Below are 17,852 nucleotides of genomic sequence, written 5' to 3'. Positions count from 1 at the left end.
CTTTTCTGGTGGATACTTTTAAAGTTTTCTCTCTCTACCACCCAATTCTACCTCTTAAAAACATGCAAATGCTGCAGAGAGCAGTAAAGCCAAACACAGCAAAACCCCTGAATCTTTTGGAGGATTGCTACCAAATTCAGCTCTGGTAATCAAGGTGCTTTGTGTCTATATATTTTGGATATAAATCCATATATACATATGTAACACTAAATGTTAAAAGTAGCAGTCAATATACCTAACAGCCGTCTAAATAGACCTGGTGCATTAAACTTCTGAATTATCAGTACCCTGTAGACTGTGGCTTTAGTTGTGATGGGACTGAACAGACTGTGCCTCCCAGGGCTTGTATGATTAGTCTTCTCTAGAAGACTGCCGGTGAAAAAGTGATTTCTAGCAATTAGTGTTTATTTGGAGTCATAGACTAGTTTTTCTCACAAATATCACTTGGACGCAGGAATTCACTGAGCAATAACTCACTAAGGAGTGGGAGAATATCAGTTAAAGCCCACCTAAACTTATATTCTTCCTTTAAAACCCCTGGTATTGGGCACAGTCAGAGACAAAAGAAAAGAGGAAGATAGCTCTTTGGTCCAACCCAGCATGGATCTTACCTTTTCTTTTAAGAATATCAGAAGGATCACTTCTGACTGGACCAAAAAATTAAGGAGCAGACAAAATCTAAAGCTGTGAGGCTTTTTTCTCCAGGGACCACCTGAATCTGGAGAGCTGGCTGACAAAACACATCTGTGTCAGTGATGGAGGATCATGAATTGCGTGACCAGTGCTGGTTCCAGAAGTGGAAGAGTCTGGATGGGACTAAGAGCAGCATGTGCTTTTACCCTGGGAAACTCAGGAAACAGCTGTCCAGCACTGGTAAAGTCTTGCAGTAGAGCGCTGAACTGGAAGAGTGGGGCCCCAGAAGAGCCGATACAAATACCGGGTATAGGGCTATAAGAAAGAAGGGAGGCTGATTTCTGTGCTGGGGGACAGTTGGTTCTGGTTTTGTTTCTTGCAGTTTTTCCTATTTTTCAGTGAATTAAGGGGGTAAGTATTTGCCTAGCTACAGCACGGGCTAGGCGCTGGGTTCAGACTTCGGTCTCGCTGTGAGAAGAGACCCAGCGGGGGTTCAGAGTGCGGTGCATCTGGAGCTGCGGACCTCTCCTCCTCGGGCAGTGCAACGCTGCTGGCTCCCGGTGAATGCGGACAGACGCGGCTTTACCCTTTCCTGGCCGGCAGCAGGGGCCGAGCGCCGCTCGCTGCGGGATGCGGGCGGAGATGCGGGCGCGGCCGGGGCGCGGCGCTGCGGGGCGCCCGTGAGCGGCGGCGGCCGCGCTGCCATGGGGCGGCCGCGGCGGGGGCGGCATCCGACGGGCTGGGCGGCACCGCGCCCGCAGCAGCCACCGGCGCGTCCTCCTGGCAGCGCGGAGAGGCAGCACAGGTAGGACCCTGCGCCCCACCCCTTCCCCCGCGCTGCGGTGCCGGGAGCGGGAGGGAGCCTCGCCGCAGACCGAGCTCCGCAGCCTCCCGCGGGGCTCCGCATCCCGGCCTCGCCGCCCCGGGAGCGTTCGCCGTGCGGAGCCGCCCGCTGTCGTGCGGGGCTGTCCCTGCCGCTTTGTGCTGCCCGCTCTGCGCTACATGTGCCCTTTGGCTCGGCAACGCCAGCGGCGAGCAGCCCAGGGGCAGGAGGCTGCGCCGGGAGGACGGCCAGAACCCCCCCGTAAGTAGCTCCCTGCCGCTGTTGGGCTCCCTTTGTTCGGTGGAAGGTGTAAGGAGGCGTGCGGGTGATTTTCAGAAGGTGTCACTTCACTGCTGCCGCGGAATTCAATGGCTGGGCTGGTTCTCTCCGATTCCTTCTGCTTCCCCTTTGTTAGCGGTTTCCCGGGGAGTCCTGTATTGTTTCAGCTTCACTGAAAAAAAAGCAGGAGCTGTCAAAGAGATGACTTTGTTCCCTGCGATGCTTCTCTCGAGCAGCATCGCTTTGTTCAAGCTCCCGTGAGCCATTTGTCACACAAGTGCCGCCGCGCTGCCGGAGCCAGCGGGCTCCGCTCCGCGCCCGGCGGGGCCGCGTCCCTCTGCCTCTGCCTTTCCCAGCAGCTGGAGCAGGTAAGGCAGAGGTAATCCCATTCACATGGGAAATCCATCGCCTCAGTTAGAAAACGTCTGTTTCAGCAGCAGAAATGTGTGTTACGCGCATCTTTTCTATGTCACGAGGGGATTTTTAATGAATGACGGTTTGGGGGTTTTTAATTAATTTTGCTGGTGTCACCACTAGTCAGTTATAAATCTGGCTCTCCGTAGCTGTAGGATGTAAAACTGTTATTGCGTCTCTGCTCTGTAATTTTAAGTGTAAAAATGCCCAGTTAAAACACAGTTCAAGGAGTAAATAGAGACCTGGAAACCACAACTCTGCATCCTGAAAATTTAATATGCCTGACAATAATGGCACTGAAAATGATCTGCTGTTGGGGGGATGGGACCATGGAGAAAGGGAAGAGTAATTTGCAACCACAGGCCTAATAATAGATATTCTGTCGATAATAGATATGTAGATAATATAATTTGTTATCTTCCCAAACACATTTTCTGTACGTACCTTAGACGTTATGGTATTAAAAGAGCTCTTTTCTTAGACTCTGTGTTATTTAAGATAGCTGATAGCAGTAACATGTTTTAACAGATTAAAGATGATAAATTAGAGCCAGAACTGACTTTTATTTGGTATTTAGTAATGCATGCCCAGTAAACTCCCATCCCTGAAATAAATCTATTTGCACCTTGCATAGGCGATTAAGTCTTGTAAGTGTACCAAAACATTAATCAATAGGCGTAAATGTTATCATGAGTTTCTTTAACAAAGCCATTGATACTGCAGTAGCCAGCAGTTCTGTGTATTACTTTCTTTGGGTGGTTTGAATCCAGCTCAGGAACTCATCAAATAGACAAATTCAACCCTTCCTTGGCTGCTATCAGTTTATCAGGTTAGACATTGTGTTTGGGGTTGAATATTTCATTGCAGCAATTAGCTTGAATTGAACATTGTGAAGTGTATTGAAATTTTATATAAAAGTGATTTGTATATTTGTTTGTTCTCCAGTTGAATAATTGCAAGAACTGCTGTGGAAATATTTGTTAGTGAATATGGTACATAGCAAAGAGGTTGCTTCTGGTTGGTATTGGGTCTACTTTTCTCCAACAGGAAAATTTGTCTTAGTGCACTCTGTTCTAAAATTAAGGGCCATTTTCAAATACCCACTTGGGCAATCCTACATTTTAGAGAGAATTGCTTCACACTTACAAGAAAATATTTTTTATTTATATACTGTATAACAGAATTTTTAAAAGTGCACTGGTTGCAAACACAGTTGGTCTGAAGTATGAATGGCTGGCTGGGTCCTGTGCTAAGACATTGACTTTTTTCTTTCTTTCCCACATCCCCCTCAAAGTTCGTTCCTTTATAGGTCTTATTTTGTTGTTTTGTGAGGTTATGCAGGCAATTTCAGAAATTTCACAAATTTCCATTTGTAAAATGGAAAGGCATTTGGTTTTTTTTCAACATACGGTTCCTTGAAGCCTTAACAAAATTTATTAAATACTAAAAATACTGTTTGGCAATAATATTTCACTTTAAATACAGATACTAAAAAGCAGCCGTTTTGGTTTCACACTTCTGATTACAGCAATAAAAATAACTTTTGCAGTTTCTTCTGCCTGGGCTCTTAGTCACTTGGAATAGTGTTTTGCCAGGTACCTCAGTCACTGAAAATAGATTAGTCTGTTACTAATGTAGTTTAGAGTTATTTCAGTATTCCTATTGTTGATGTGTCAGGTAAGCTCTTTTTAAATAAGAAACACGTGGCATAATAAGTGTTGAGTGAAATGTGATGATGAATTTATGAATATGAATATATTTGGTTGTTGTTTTAGAATGAAATCTAACACAAACAGAATTTTTATAGACAGTGTTAGCTTGAATGACTATGTTTTGACTTTTAGTCCTCACAAGCCAAGAGACAAGACTTTTTTTCATATTCTGAATTATTCATATTTGAAAATTGCTGAATCTGATTGTTGAGAGGGATTTTTTTTCCCCTCCCAGAAAATCAATGCAGCCTTTATATTCCATAAAGGCCCAAATAAGAGAATCATGGCAAAAATGGGTAAACATACTATTGGCATGTTGGAAAAGTACAGTAAATTTTTTGGAATCGACAGACTCAGGGTGATGTAGTTGCATAATATCTGCCATCAGCATGCTTTAAATGTTGAGATGCTCTAAACACCTGCATTTTGACATCGAGCCAGTGTATTTGAACAAGATATAATAAAGTTGCATAAAGTGCAATGTAAAATAGAATTAATTGGTGTTAAGTGGTATGATAGAAGGCAAACTAAAGTTACAGGGTTAACTTTAATTACATTACTGCTTCTACTGGAGGGGACAAATTTTTATCTGTTATTTAAATTAGTAACGAATAAAAATTGTTTGTTTCCATGGAGACTCCATGAGTTCTGCCTTTAAGGAACAATCAGTTGTTTTGTAGACCTTACTCTTATTTTTTCCCCATCATTTCCTGAAGGAACTTTTACATCCTTTTGACTCTCTACATTACACAACTTCTCTCTTTATGAGCTAAAATATATTTTGTCAGAAGAACACAGCATTTACCCTTGCTTCACATTCAGCATTTTCACTTATATTGGTGAAGCCTTACAAAGAAATAAAATTGACTTGTAACAAATATTTTTAAATTAATACTGTTCAAGACCAGTGAATCGCATGAGCCAAATCACAATGATTTGGTAATTAAGTTTGGTGGGAAGAAAAATGTAGAGATCTTGCTGCATATTATCCTGGGTAAGTGGCTTACAGTGCTGTTTTGCCACACATGGAGTGAAGCTGATTCAGATGCCACTACAAAGGTGTAAAGTACATCAATATATTTTTAAATATAGTTTGGTTTCCTCTTTATATATGTAGGCTGTGTACTAGATTATGGGAATAAAAGTTTCATGCCTCTAACAAGGCCATTTAAGAAAATACTGTCATATGCAGATGATTTTAGTGCATTTAATTCACATCCCAACATTGCTTTGAAATGGCTTATTGTTTTAATGCTAACACATGTGAAAGCTTTAGTTTCCTCTCCACTGTTGCCTTAAGAAATAACAGGAGGAAAATGATGGAAATAAGTAAAAACTTTCCTCGCACTTTAGTGTTTGGGAGTGCAAACTGCTGTGCATTTTGCTGGCATGCTTGACCATCTCTTTCATTACTCAGCATGTTTTGAAAGTCAGCTGTCAGACTTGGGCAGCTTCATGAAGCACCTCAGTCTAGTGATTTGTGGTAAGGCTTCTGTGGGAGGATGCTGCACGTTAAGGATTATGTTTACTGTTAAGTTGAAATGTGGAGGGAGTGTGATGAAAAGAATTGAAGTGAAATGAACCATACCAAATTCTGACTTTCATGTTGCTCTTCAAAGAAAGCTGATTTTCTTCAAAGTAACATGCTGTCTTTCTCTGTGGCTTTTGAGAAAGCTGCATTTGAAACTTCAGCACAGGAAAAAAAAAAAGAAAAAGATACAATTACAGTGATCTGTGGAACAGTTTGGACCAGATGAGAAAAATAGTGATAGGAAGCCCTGAGAATCTGTATAATCTTCAGGTATCTGTTGGCACATATGTGCGATAGTTGGGTTGAGTGGATTCATCTGCCTACAAAACCAAAGTGCCTTCCATGTTGTAGAACCTCTTTTCTTTTGCTTATAACTTTGGCAAATTTTAGCCATGTGCTCTGTATCTCATCACACATATTTGTGACTCATGTTAATTTTTATTGTAATTATTAATTAATCGAGAATTAGATTAGTTGTTTTGCCTTGCTAAAAAATCCTAATACAGTTCAGAAACATGGTACTGTTCTGTTTTTTAGCCAGGCTCCAGATCCTGCTAAGGCAGTGTCCTTTTGTCTCATCTTCATTTTTACTGTCTTTGTGAAAGCCTGCCCAAATTTTCTGTCCTAAGTCTACAAAATGCTAGTCTACAAATAAAGTTATAATACTAAGTCTACAAACTATTGTAGTTTTCATACACTTTCAACCCTGTAGTTTTCACATACCTGTGAAAATTTTAGCAAATAAAATGAGAGATTACATGTTTATTCAACAAACAGTGCTACAGAGTATTTTTAACAGTGACCTCAGGGGTACTTGCCTATATCTGCAGTAGCAATTGAAGGGGGACTGTGGCTATGCTGGGGACAGAATTAAAATTAAGGTTTTCAATAGGGCAAAGATATTGTAGTTATGAACTGTATAAGGAAGGGTTTGGGCAGTAATTCTTTTGAAGATCTTTGGTTAATGGTAGATTACTCAAATTGCTGCTGCAATAAAAGCAAACATTGTATGGTGATACATAAGATAGGATAACAGCGTGGAAGACACAAGAAGTCCTCCTCAACTGTAACACCAAGTCCAGGTAGGCTACACACTTCAACAAAAAAGTGTATGAATTGGAGGGTATCCAGAGGAGACAAATGAAAATAATTAAACTATTTAGAATATATGACTTATGAATGAATGCTGAAATGTCTGGAGTTGTTTCAGCTCAAAGAATGATGAATGTCCTGGTTAACAAGACAGGAAAATTTTCTAATGTCACAAAGATGTTGTGAGGGAATGTTGTCCATGCCTGTGCCCAACCAGATGATATGTAGTGGGCTCAGCAATAATGAGGTTGAAGCAATAGAATGGATTACTGAGTTTGGATTTTCATGATTTTGGCATCATTAAACACTGTTTGAGTATTAATCAGGAATGGCATAAATGTAGTTGAATTCTTTCTGGAGCAGTGTGGTGGAACGGATTACTCTTTGAGGTCTCTTGTAATCTCTTTAATTTTCAACATCCGTGCACCCCGGTGTTGATCAGATTGTACCTTGTTCCCTCACCAGTGCTGCATGTGGCACATTTGTCTGTATGTGATGTCTCCAGAGTGAACAGAGCTCTGAGCAGAGCAGTTCAGAGCTTTGCTGTGATCTCTTCATTTGGATCAGCTCTGACATCCATTCCTCTCTCCTTTCATAGTGATTCCTCTGCTGGTGTTTGGGCAGGAAGTGTGAGGGAGGAAAGTACCCCGGGATCCTGGGAGGAGCCTGAGATCCAGCTGACATAGGGAAGAGCAGGTTAGGGGGCATGGGTACAGGTGTCACAAGGAACCCAGCCAGCAGGATAGTACATGATCATGGGATGTGATGGATGTGAAGGGGAGATAAGGCTTGGGGACAGGTGACTGGGACTTAAGAGCAGGATACAGAGTGAACTGGTAGGTGGGAAGTTGGGTTACTGGCAGGGGCTCCAGTATACCAGAAGCCTTAATAATTGCAAACTGGGATTGGCATAGTAAGAAGACAACAAAAAGCCAAAGGAGATTAAATTAGTGACTGGGAAAGTTATGTTGGAGACTTGTCACTATAGGACACGAAAGAACACAAGCACACCGCTGTTCTCAAGGTGAAGGAAAAAAGGGAAGTGTATTTTCTGACTCCAATATTTATAGGTTTATAAAAGTGACAGCAGATTGGAGGGTGACAGTGACACCTCTCTAATGACACTGGTCAAACTAACAGTCTATCAACTCTCTCCTCCTCCATAAAGCAATGCAAAACAATGAGTTATTTACAGAAAGTGTGTGAGAAAGTTCACTGCAAGAATGTCAACATCAGAAGGCTTAGAAAATCTTATAAACCAGGGTGACAGAGACTATTGCAGAGTCTTTCTTCCTAAGGTTACATTGTCTTCTAAATCTTAGCATTTGTGCTTTAGGAGACCCATCATAAATGATTTCTTGGTCTTTTCAAATGGAGAGTGACCATGTGTTACTCCAGCAATCAGTGCTGGGAATGTAGAGACTATTCTGTACCATAGTGGTCTTAGGTGGGTGAGCAAAACAAAAGATGTAAAAGAAGCATTTTTCAATTTATTTTGGTTTTCTTGGGTTTTTTTGTTTGTTGTGGTTTTTTTGAGATTGACAAGTGAAAGAAAGGAAGTGCCAGAACTTCACAGAGCTGTCAGAGTTGTAAGATGCTAAGAGGAAGAAAAAAGTAAGCTGATTTTTTTTTGTCCTTTCCGGATCCTGTTCCAGGCTTGGTAGATATTTTGCAGTAGCCTACGCCGGCCCATCTGGGGGCTATGATGATGAACCATGCCGTACTGCTCTCAGCCCTGAAGCTTTGGCAGTCATTGCTTCATCCACTGCTCGTGTTTGGAGGAAGGACAGACACCCTCAGCTCATACAAGTGGGTTTTGATGTTCTTCCCAACCACTCTGTTCCAACATCCCCTGTTGACAGCGCAAGGGTGGGTTGTACTAAAGAGCCCTGCTGTGTTTTTTCTGGCAAGTAGATTAATCTTTCAGCCACCCACACAGCCTGCTGAACACTGTCACGAGTTGCTGGGATCTGGTAGCCTGATACCAACACCTGATATCTGACAAACTGTGTGCTTCGGGTTATTGTGTTTCCTTGGATGGGAGGCCGGAAAAAAACAATGTAGGTGAGCTTTGGAGCACACAACTGTTACTTCAGATGTGAAGGCTCCATTTGGCCCAAGGTACATCCCCTCGTGCACCTGCCTGCTTGAACCCTTTCCAGCAGTTAAAGGATAGATTCCTAATGCCTTAAAGTTCCCCATTCCTGGCACTCTTCAGGAGCCTTTCCAGACAGAGGCTGCACCAGTAAGAGGCAGATGGGCTGTAAGCCAGAAGGGTCACTGAAATGATTCTTTCTCAGCCCAGGTGTTTTTGTGGGACTATTCTATATTGTCAGGATGAAAGAGAAGCTGAAGACCCCTTTGTGACTCTGACAAGATGTCGAATGCTGTTCTTTGTCACGCAGAACTGTGACAATGGCATTGGTTGCTAGACTGCATTTTGCCTCATTTTATCTGCGCTGTGCTTATTTACAAATTGCAGCTTGTCTGGTTTGAGAACTCACCTTTGTAATGCCCTGGCTCACTCAGCAGGTTTAGCAGAAGGTAATTTGATTCACTCTGGGTGATACATGGGAGAAAGAACAAAATTCTCAGGGAATTTGACAGCAAATTTTTACTTGCAAATTTTAGAACTTTCTGGTAGAATAATGTACTTGGCAATTTTTAAAACAACATCCAGAAAAAGTAAGGCACTTCACAAACTTAGTTAACTTTAACTTGGTGAACTGTAACTTAACCAGACACAACAAGGCACTAAGGCATTGATTGGTATTTTTTAGTCTGGTTTCCAATATAGTTGGAGAAGAAACAAAGAAAGAAAGGAGTAAAATCACCACCCTAGGATCCAGTGGATCTTGCCAGCTCAGCATGTGTTGCTGTCCTTTTTTCTGCCCTGGTCTGCTGGGCCCTCCCCCAGGCTGTGCTTTAGCATTTCTTGGATGTGGCTGGCATCATTTTGGGGCTCACCACAGGCCATGAGGTCAGGCTGCTGTTTTGGACCAGACCAGAGGCTGACCAAGGTTCAGTGGGGTTGGGATGTGGAGCAGTGCATTGTTCCACAAACACAGAACTGACTCTGTTGCCCCAGCAATTCCCGCTTCCCAGCTGGTTTGAGACATTTAGTAATTTCTCTGGTGTCCTACAACCTTCACTACTGCAGTCAAACGTTGGTTTTTTTTTGCTGAAGAGTTTGTCTGTAAAGCCTTTGATGTGATCCCTCACAATATCTAGACTGGGAAGAGATGGATTTTTTCAGGGGGGGGAGTGCTAGATGAATAAGGAATGTGTTGGACCATTTAATCCAGAGCCCTGATGGGCATCAGTGACCAGTGGTGACTCTCAGTGGTCCATATGGGAGCCAGTGCTATTTGTCTTCATTGATGATGTACACACTAGGATGGAATGCAGTCTCAGCAAATTTGCAGATGACACCAAGCTTAGTGATGCTGTTGACACACCTGGAGGATAGGATGCTGTCCAAAGGGACCAGGACATTCCAAGGGGGCCCATGGGAATCTCACACAATTTAACACACCCAAGTACAAGGTGCCATACCTGGGTCAGCACAATTCCTGGGTATCAACACAGGCTGGGGATAAACAGATCCAGAGCAGCCCTGCTGAGAGAGACCTGGGGGTGTGTTGGTGGAGGGGAGGGTGGACATGACCCAACCATGGGCACTCGCAGCCCAGAAAGCCAAACATGTCCTGGGCTGCATCCAAAGCAGTTGTGGTCCCCAACACAGGAAGGACATGGACCAGTTAGAGGAGGGCCACCGAGATGACCAGAGGGAGAGAGCAGCTCTCATACAAAGAAAGGCTGAGACCATTGAGATTGTTCATCCTGGAGAAGAGGTGTCTTTGGGGAGACCTAATTTTGGCTTTACAGCATCTGAAGGAAGGCTACAAGAAAGATGGAGAGGGACTTCTTACAAGAGCATGTAGTGATAGGAAAAAGGGAATGGCTTCTGACTGAGAGAAGGTTTAACTTAGATATTAGAAAACAAATCTTTGCTGTGAGAGTGGTGAAGCACTGGAACAGGTTGCCCAGAGAAGTTGTGGATGCTCCATCCCTGGAAGTGTTCAAGGTCAGTTTGGATGGGACTCTGAGCAACCTGGTCTAGTGGAAGGTGTCCCTGCCCATGGCAGAGGGGCTGGAACTAGGTGATCTTTAGGGTCCTTTTCTACCCAAGCCGTTCTTTTAGTCTCTTAAATGTACATGGAATACATGAATGTGAATCTAAGGCTATATACCTTAAAGAAACTCCAGTTGTTGCTGCAGTGACTTTCCATCTCTATGTGTTTTCTGTGTACCTCTGCATCCCTTGAGCTAACCTGAGTTCATGTGGTCCTAAATTCTATATTCTCCACTTTTTATGTGCCTCAGTTAGAAGTTGTAGCTAATTTTAATAATTTCAATCAAATCCAATTAATAGAATTGCTGAACATTATAACTGACTGCAGTTAACAGTTGTATTTTAAATGTGTTAATAACTACATAGCATTAAGTAGTCTCAAAAAAGCAAGTGTAGATATTTTAAGTTGGACACTAAATATTACTGACCATGTTTTTGCTATAATCTCGCATATTTACTTCTGTCAGATGGGTTAAAAATATCCTCCTTGCCTCCAGTCTGCTCTGCAGTGTTAACCCTTCCCTTGGAGGTCTTTTGGCCCCATGACCAGTCTGTTCCACTGATGACTTCTGAACTTTGGGAACCTTTGACTCTCTGAGATTTGCTTTCTTTTGTGTTGCTACAAATCTGTGGCATGAGCACAACTGACCACAGGTGTCTAACCCCATTTCTCCCAGGGACCAAACTCAGTTTTGCCCAGGCACACGACTAAACTGGGTATCAAATTTGTCGTGTGCATTTGTTTATGGAAAACTTTGTTGCCCATGGCAACAAAAGCAGTACTCTGTAATGCATGGCAGAGTCCAGGTGTCCAGCAGTAAATCCACAAAAGCCCAAGCAAGGACTCTCTTGTTATGTACATGCAATCAGTTCTTTACAGGTGGTGCTATGGACTCTGCTGTTGGTTATGACTGTGATTATTGTATAGCTTGTACAAATTTTCCTTCATTACTTTTACCACGTGTAAACCACTAATGCAAGCTCCCCACATTAGTAGTACTGCTGCCTTTTCATGTTATGTAGCTGCTAGGAGCTGTTATTCTTAAGTTTGAGGCTGCTTTAGTTGGAGAGTTATAATAAGTAGTATAATTTAATATTTGTTTTTTATAGAGCTAAAGATATGTTCCATAAATTCTAGGTGTTCTTATACTGTAGAACCGTGACTGGCTCTGCATGGCTAGAGCCTGCATATGGCATTCTGATGATACAATACTGACTGCAGCAGAAAGGTTTGTGAGGAAATGAATCATTTGGTCTGCAGAGCAGAGCATGGCTGCTGTGGCATAAATCAAGCCTTTGTTTCTGAACAAGAAGAAAAAATGTTGTCCAACTGCCCGTTAGGTCAGCTTCAGTTTTTCAGTTCTCTAACCTGTTAATTCTTAAATTATTATTATTGTTATTGTTGATATAAGTGATGTTTTGGGTGCAATATTGTGTATTTATGCCATTGGGTACATTCGTGGAGTGTTTTGCCTTTTTTGGGCAGAGCATGACAGGAAGATTTCTTATGTTCTTTATAGCCACTGCCTGCAATTCACTTTACTCTTCCTCTAATGCATTTGCTTTATTTGGGCCATAGAGTCATGGAATTATTCAAGTTGGAAAGTCCTCGAGGCCAATCTTTGACGGAACACCGTGGCCAGTTTGCTGGCTTGTCACCTAGATCGTGCCACTAAGTGTCACATCCAGTTGTCTCTTGAACACTTCCAGGGACAGTGGCTCCACTGCCTCCCTGGGCAGCCCATTCCAATCCTTGATGACTGTTTGAGAGAAAACATGTCCAACCTGGCATGGCTTGAGTCTGTGTCTTCTTGTCCTGTCAAAAGGCTTCAAACCTCAGAATGAGTTAGCCAAATAATGAATATTCTTACTTTTTTTTTGAAAAGCAGTTGATGTTCTAAATACCTAAACTGAGACATTTAGGATTTTTTTACAACAAAATGTTAAAATAAGAGTTTTTGAAAAAAATTAGGTAACTCTAAGTGAATACGAGGGGAATTGGACTGGTTTGCTTAAAAAAAATAATTCCTAAAGCAACCCCCAAATCTCAACCTTGATTTCTAGTAGGGAGAGGAAAAAATCAAACAAAAAAACTATTGACAAATATTTTTTTTTAATATTCATTTCACCTTTGCAGTGCTGTATGGTTTAGGATAAAATATTGAGTTCATAATTTAAAGCTTTAGAATACTGTAAATTCAGCATTTTCAGACAATGAAGTTGCTTGATTCACAATAAAACAGAAGGAAAATGGGAATAATAGGAAATGCTTTGACTTGGCTTTGTTTTTTGTCATTTTGTGAATCATGTTAATTCCCTTCAATTCTCTCTTCCAAATGAACAAATAACTCCCACTCCCCAAGAATCCTGCTTTTTTTTTTTTCTTTTTATCTTCAAAAAAGATACAAGTGCAGAAAGAATTCTGGCACTAATAGCAGTTTTGTAAAACTTGGTCCTACATTTGCAGTTGTAATTATTAGGAGATATTGAATTATAGAATAATGTGTTTATTAAAATATAACACAGTAATGGTGTGTGCATATAAATTCACAAGTATGTTGTTGAATATAATGTAATACACAATAGAATTAATTTTTATCCCAAATAACAATTTAGGGAAACCACTTAATGCATCATAATTTTATAGACCAGCAGTAGCCTGCCTAATCTAATTTCTGCAGTCCTTGTGTAAATATTAGCCTTACAGCAGCTACTTAAAGAGCAAGCCCACTGCACTGCCATCCTAAGGTGCCAGTGCTGGGAGAAGGGATTTCAGCAGGGAGAAATACGTGCCAGCATGGGAGCAGGAGCAGTGCATGCAAGGTTTTATACTTGCTCACTGGAGTGGGGCCAGATTTGCTTGAGGAAAGAGGCAAAAGGAGCGTGTGTGTGTATGACACACTGCAAAGTGAGGTCTATGAGGACATGGTGGAGTCAGCTCAGCCCCTGGGGAGCATGAGTTACTCCTCTATGTACGTGTTTATTGCTGTGTCTTGAAGAGCATCGGTGGTTTCACATCTGAGATTTGATCCGGCGGGGAAGGTGGCTGCTGTCAATATTTAAAGGCATAGACAGCTGTACCCTCACAAGTAAACCTACAAATGGAGGCAAGACAAGGCTGCCTGGGGACTGGTGCAGGGAAGGGCTCTGGCTGTGTTTAATCATGCAGGCTGTTATCTGGTGACCTTCACGTGTGCTGCTTTGGGTGTGTTTGCTCTGGGCTCTGGGCTCCGTGGCTGGAGCTCCTGCTGAATTCTGCTCTGCCTCTTGTGCCTGCGGGGACCGCAGCGCCAGCTTTGCTCTTCTCCCAATTAATTGCACTTTCTCATTGCTCTCTTGTCACTTACAAGTTTCAGCTCTCTCCTGTGACTTTGAGCTCGGAAGTTTTTCTAACCTATCAGTCTGCAAACAAAGAGAACATTTGGATACCTGTTTTATGCCCTTTCCTGAGTGTAAACATGATTTTTTAAAGCCCCTTTAGTTACATTTGTAGAACCTTGCATTCTTGGTGTCAGTCAGCAGAAAAAAGGCAGCTTGATCCTTTCTTCTAAACTATCTTACAAAGTTGCAGAAAAAACTCATTGTTACAATGAGTTATGAAATTACAATAAGCAAGCTATAGAATGTCAATAAGTAAGCCCTAAACTTGTAATAATTTATAATATTCAAAATAAACCAAAAATACTTAGTGGTGCTGCATGGTAAGTAATAAGCTACATTGATTAGAATCATGCAGTGGTTACCAGGATATGGGTAGGAAGATAACTGATGTCAGACTTTTCTTAGAGAGGTAAGAAGCTGAAGACATTAATTTCTTCAAGAAGCTTTAATTTTTTTTTAACATCTTGGTATATAGGGATGGGAACCAATCTTCTGTTTCAGTAAAAAAGGAGAGCAATTAAACCCTCAATAGCTGTTTCCAGGCTTTTCATTGGGTGATTTAAATCAAGAAAATACAGACTGATTATGCCATGTGTTGGCACTTTGTAGTCTTCTGTATCTGGTAACCAACAGAAAGTGAATTCTTTTCTTCTTTTACTGTTCAAAGATTGCCCTCAAAAACATTCCAGTGATGTTTACCTTTGATATTTCTGTTAAACACTGCCAGAGATCCCCTGTGAAGCGGGAAGCAGATACAGATGGCTGCAAACAACTGCAGGTGTTTGGTAGTCAGCTCTTGACTTCTGATGAAGGTTAGAATAGGAATGAAATGAAGGTTTTTAGAACAGGAATGAAATGTCACTGATATGCTGAAATGCTTATGTGGTGAATCCATAGGTTTAAGTAACTGCATTTTGTGTATTTTTTTATTTAGTAGTAGAATGAATATCTTATGCCTTTGAACTTCAGAAAAGTGTAGTGTTTTATTCTTTGTTACTTTTGCATAAATCTTCTACCAGACCTGTTACTGGTGTAGGGTACAGAAGCTTCCATTTGTGTATCCTAGACATGGGTGACAGTGGCATCAACTTTGTCCTTTCATTTTACTCTTTATCAAGAGCCTCATGACTGGTTAGAGACATTTTGTGCTTGGACAGAGCTCTGGCTCCGTGGTATTTTTTTGCTGGGCTTTTTTAACTGTTGCCAAGATCTGGAAGGCTGCTTGATCAGTGATATTAAAATAATGCCAGAAGTAAATAAATTAACTTGCAGCTGCTTCGTAGGTTTAAAAAAATAGGGAGGACAACTTCACTTGCACAGGATGATGTACAAGAAAGAGGCTATAAATTTTGTGTGCTCTGTTTGGTCCTTCATCATTCCCACAGATAAAGAAGTATGCTGGCTTTTTGTTCAGTTGATAGTCATGTAATCTGGTGTGTGTGGTCAGACTGGGGAGAAAGCAGCGGGAAAGCACAGAGACTGGGCTTTAAAACAGCAGGTTGCCACTTCAGGTAATTCTCGAGGTAATTTCTTGGTCTGTGCTGCTAAATCTGGATCCCCCTGATAAATTATACGTTTATTTTATGTATGGGTGAAATGCAGAAGTGATCAACAATAAATGACAAGACAGCTTTCTTACTTAAATGGCAACAATTCTGATATAAAAGTAAAGTATGAGACCCCTTTCTGTCCTTGCACAGACCCCTCACAGCCCTGGCCCAGTGGCGGGTCCCCAGCTGATGGAGAGGCAGTGAAGCGCTGCCGGGCATGAGGGAATGCCTCTGTGGGAGGATGACTCCACCGGCCAGCAGCTTTTATCCTCCCCACAAAATGCTCTGGTTACTTTGTAAAAGGTTAAAAGGAGAAGCAGCTCTGTGCTGCACATAGATTTGCTTTCTTGTCAGCCAAATATGTTGTCTCCGCTTGACCGACCATGGTACTTTTTCTAAGCTGCTGTTATTCTTATAACTTGTGCCTAATTTATTATTTTCCCTTTTTCTGATGAGGGAATGCCAAAGATGTTGCCAATGTGCTATACATACTGCCTCATTCTTTAAGTTTTCATACAATTTAGTCATATTTGACATGGACTTTTCTCAAAAAATAATTGGTATTCTTGTTTTTCTTTTATCTCCTACAAGCTGCACTAATATTTTACATCTCCCTTGGGATTCCAGTGTCAAAATATTCAAATTTTTTTTATTTTTAATTTAGGAAAAGACAAGTAAATATCCCTGATTTTCCTTGTAAAATATTCCTTATTTTCTAAATATTTAAAGAACTAATGTTCATCAACAGTCATTAATTCTGCCATACAAACTTATTCATTAGTATTTTCTACTTTCAATGTGTACATCTGTTCTGTGTCTGGGGAAATGGGTTGGTCTAAACCCAAATTGTTTTCTGATGGAGGAAACGCTGGGACTGACAGTGAAACTCAGGTTCATCCCAGTGCTTTAGTGTGTAAATAAACATTGTGCCTCACAGCAGACTTCACAGTAAATAGCAAGGCCAATAGAAATACACATCTGTTTACAAAGGGGATATTTTCTTTGTTTTTATGCAGCATGTCTACAGGAGGAATGCAAAACTAGTTCACGTTATGAAATGAAATGTTTTTGCTGTGTAAGTTATTTATTCTTTTGCTTCACGTGAAAACATCTTGAAAGAGTGTAATAAAGTAGTGCCTAAGGCAAATCCAATTCATTGATTATCTCTCTACTGCCTGTATTTTTGCTATTATTTAATGCATTAATTACCATACTTAATACATTGGTTTTTTAATATTCTAACAAATTATAGCTTAATACATGCTAGAAGGATTTGACGCTTCGAACTCAAGCACATTGTGACCATAGAATCATAGAATGGTTTGGGTTGAAAGGGACCTTAAGGATCATCCAGTGATCATCCATATCATATGACTATTATATCAGATAGCAGATTGGTAGGGTAGAATATTTTGCTTTAGGAAAAAGAATTTTTCTCTATAAATTCTAATGTCTTTTAGGGAGACATTAGAATACAAAAAATTCTATGTGTAGAGTATATGTAGAAAATAACACAGAATATGGAGAATGTTTTCTTTACAAATTCTAATGTATGTTAAAGGACTATTAAATTTGCATCTTAATATTTCACATGCTCTTACAGATCCATTCATAAAGACATTTACAATGAGTCCTTTACAGATTGTTTTCATATCTGAAGGACATAAAGAGCATTCTCAGGTCACATACACTATGTAGGACACAGGCTTGGCTTTAGTAGTCTTAGATAATTGTCACAATAAGGTATAACAGACCTGTCCACCAAAGGCACTAGTTATCATTGCTTTCTGCAAATACTTTCCTGATCACCTACATAATTACTGTGTCTTGTAAAAGACATGGGTGTATATAGTATATATATATATACACACACATCTGTTTAGGTACATCTGTCTCTCAAAGCTTTTTTCTTTTGTAATATATGAAAATCTTTTCTGACAAAGTTCATAAACAATCAAGTAGACTGTACCTAATCAGATTTTACCCCCTTTTTCCCAAAAGTAACAGATGGTTTTTTTGCTCTGTGCGTCTTCTTCCTACATCTGTCTGTGTTTTAATTATGAACAGTTGAATATAGCAATAGTGTCACACTGGTTATTGTCATAATGAAAAATAAGGAACAATATAGAAATATTCCCCCCACAATATAAACTATGTTTTCACTGCTAGGAAAGGGAACACAATAATTAAAGCTTTCAGGTTATTTGCAGTTTCTTATAATTAAATGTGAACTCTAGCTGGTCTCCAAGTTGGCAGGGAGTAACTGAGGGAGCTGGGGTTGTTAATCTTGAAGGAAGGGAGG

The 17,852-nt window shown here is 40.9% G+C and overlaps 1 protein-coding gene across 4 annotated transcripts in view; it reads left to right on the top strand.

Moving 5' to 3' along the window:
* The first annotated feature begins 1,285 nt into the window (after positions 1-1,285).
* The window catches only part of CRACD (capping protein inhibiting regulator of actin dynamics), a 130,068-nt gene continuing 113,501 nt past the window's right edge, over positions 1,286-17,852 (top strand). For 2 of the 4 annotated variants that reach the window (XM_054632673.2, XM_077177506.1), the window contains exon 1: positions 1,286-1,438. The gene's annotated coding sequence lies outside the window, so the exon portion shown is untranslated. Of the gene's footprint in view, positions 1,439-1,464; positions 1,718-2,084; positions 2,104-17,852 lie in introns of those variants that run through there. The other 2 variants (XM_077177508.1, XM_077177510.1) reach the window with 2 other exon arrangements.

This window comes from Agelaius phoeniceus, chromosome 4 (assembly GCF_051311805.1).
Source record: "Agelaius phoeniceus isolate bAgePho1 chromosome 4, bAgePho1.hap1, whole genome shotgun sequence".
NCBI lineage: Eukaryota > Metazoa > Chordata > Aves > Passeriformes > Icteridae > Agelaius > Agelaius phoeniceus.
Note: the sequence above shows the minus strand (reverse complement) of the source record. Positions and strands in the feature narration are given on the sequence as shown.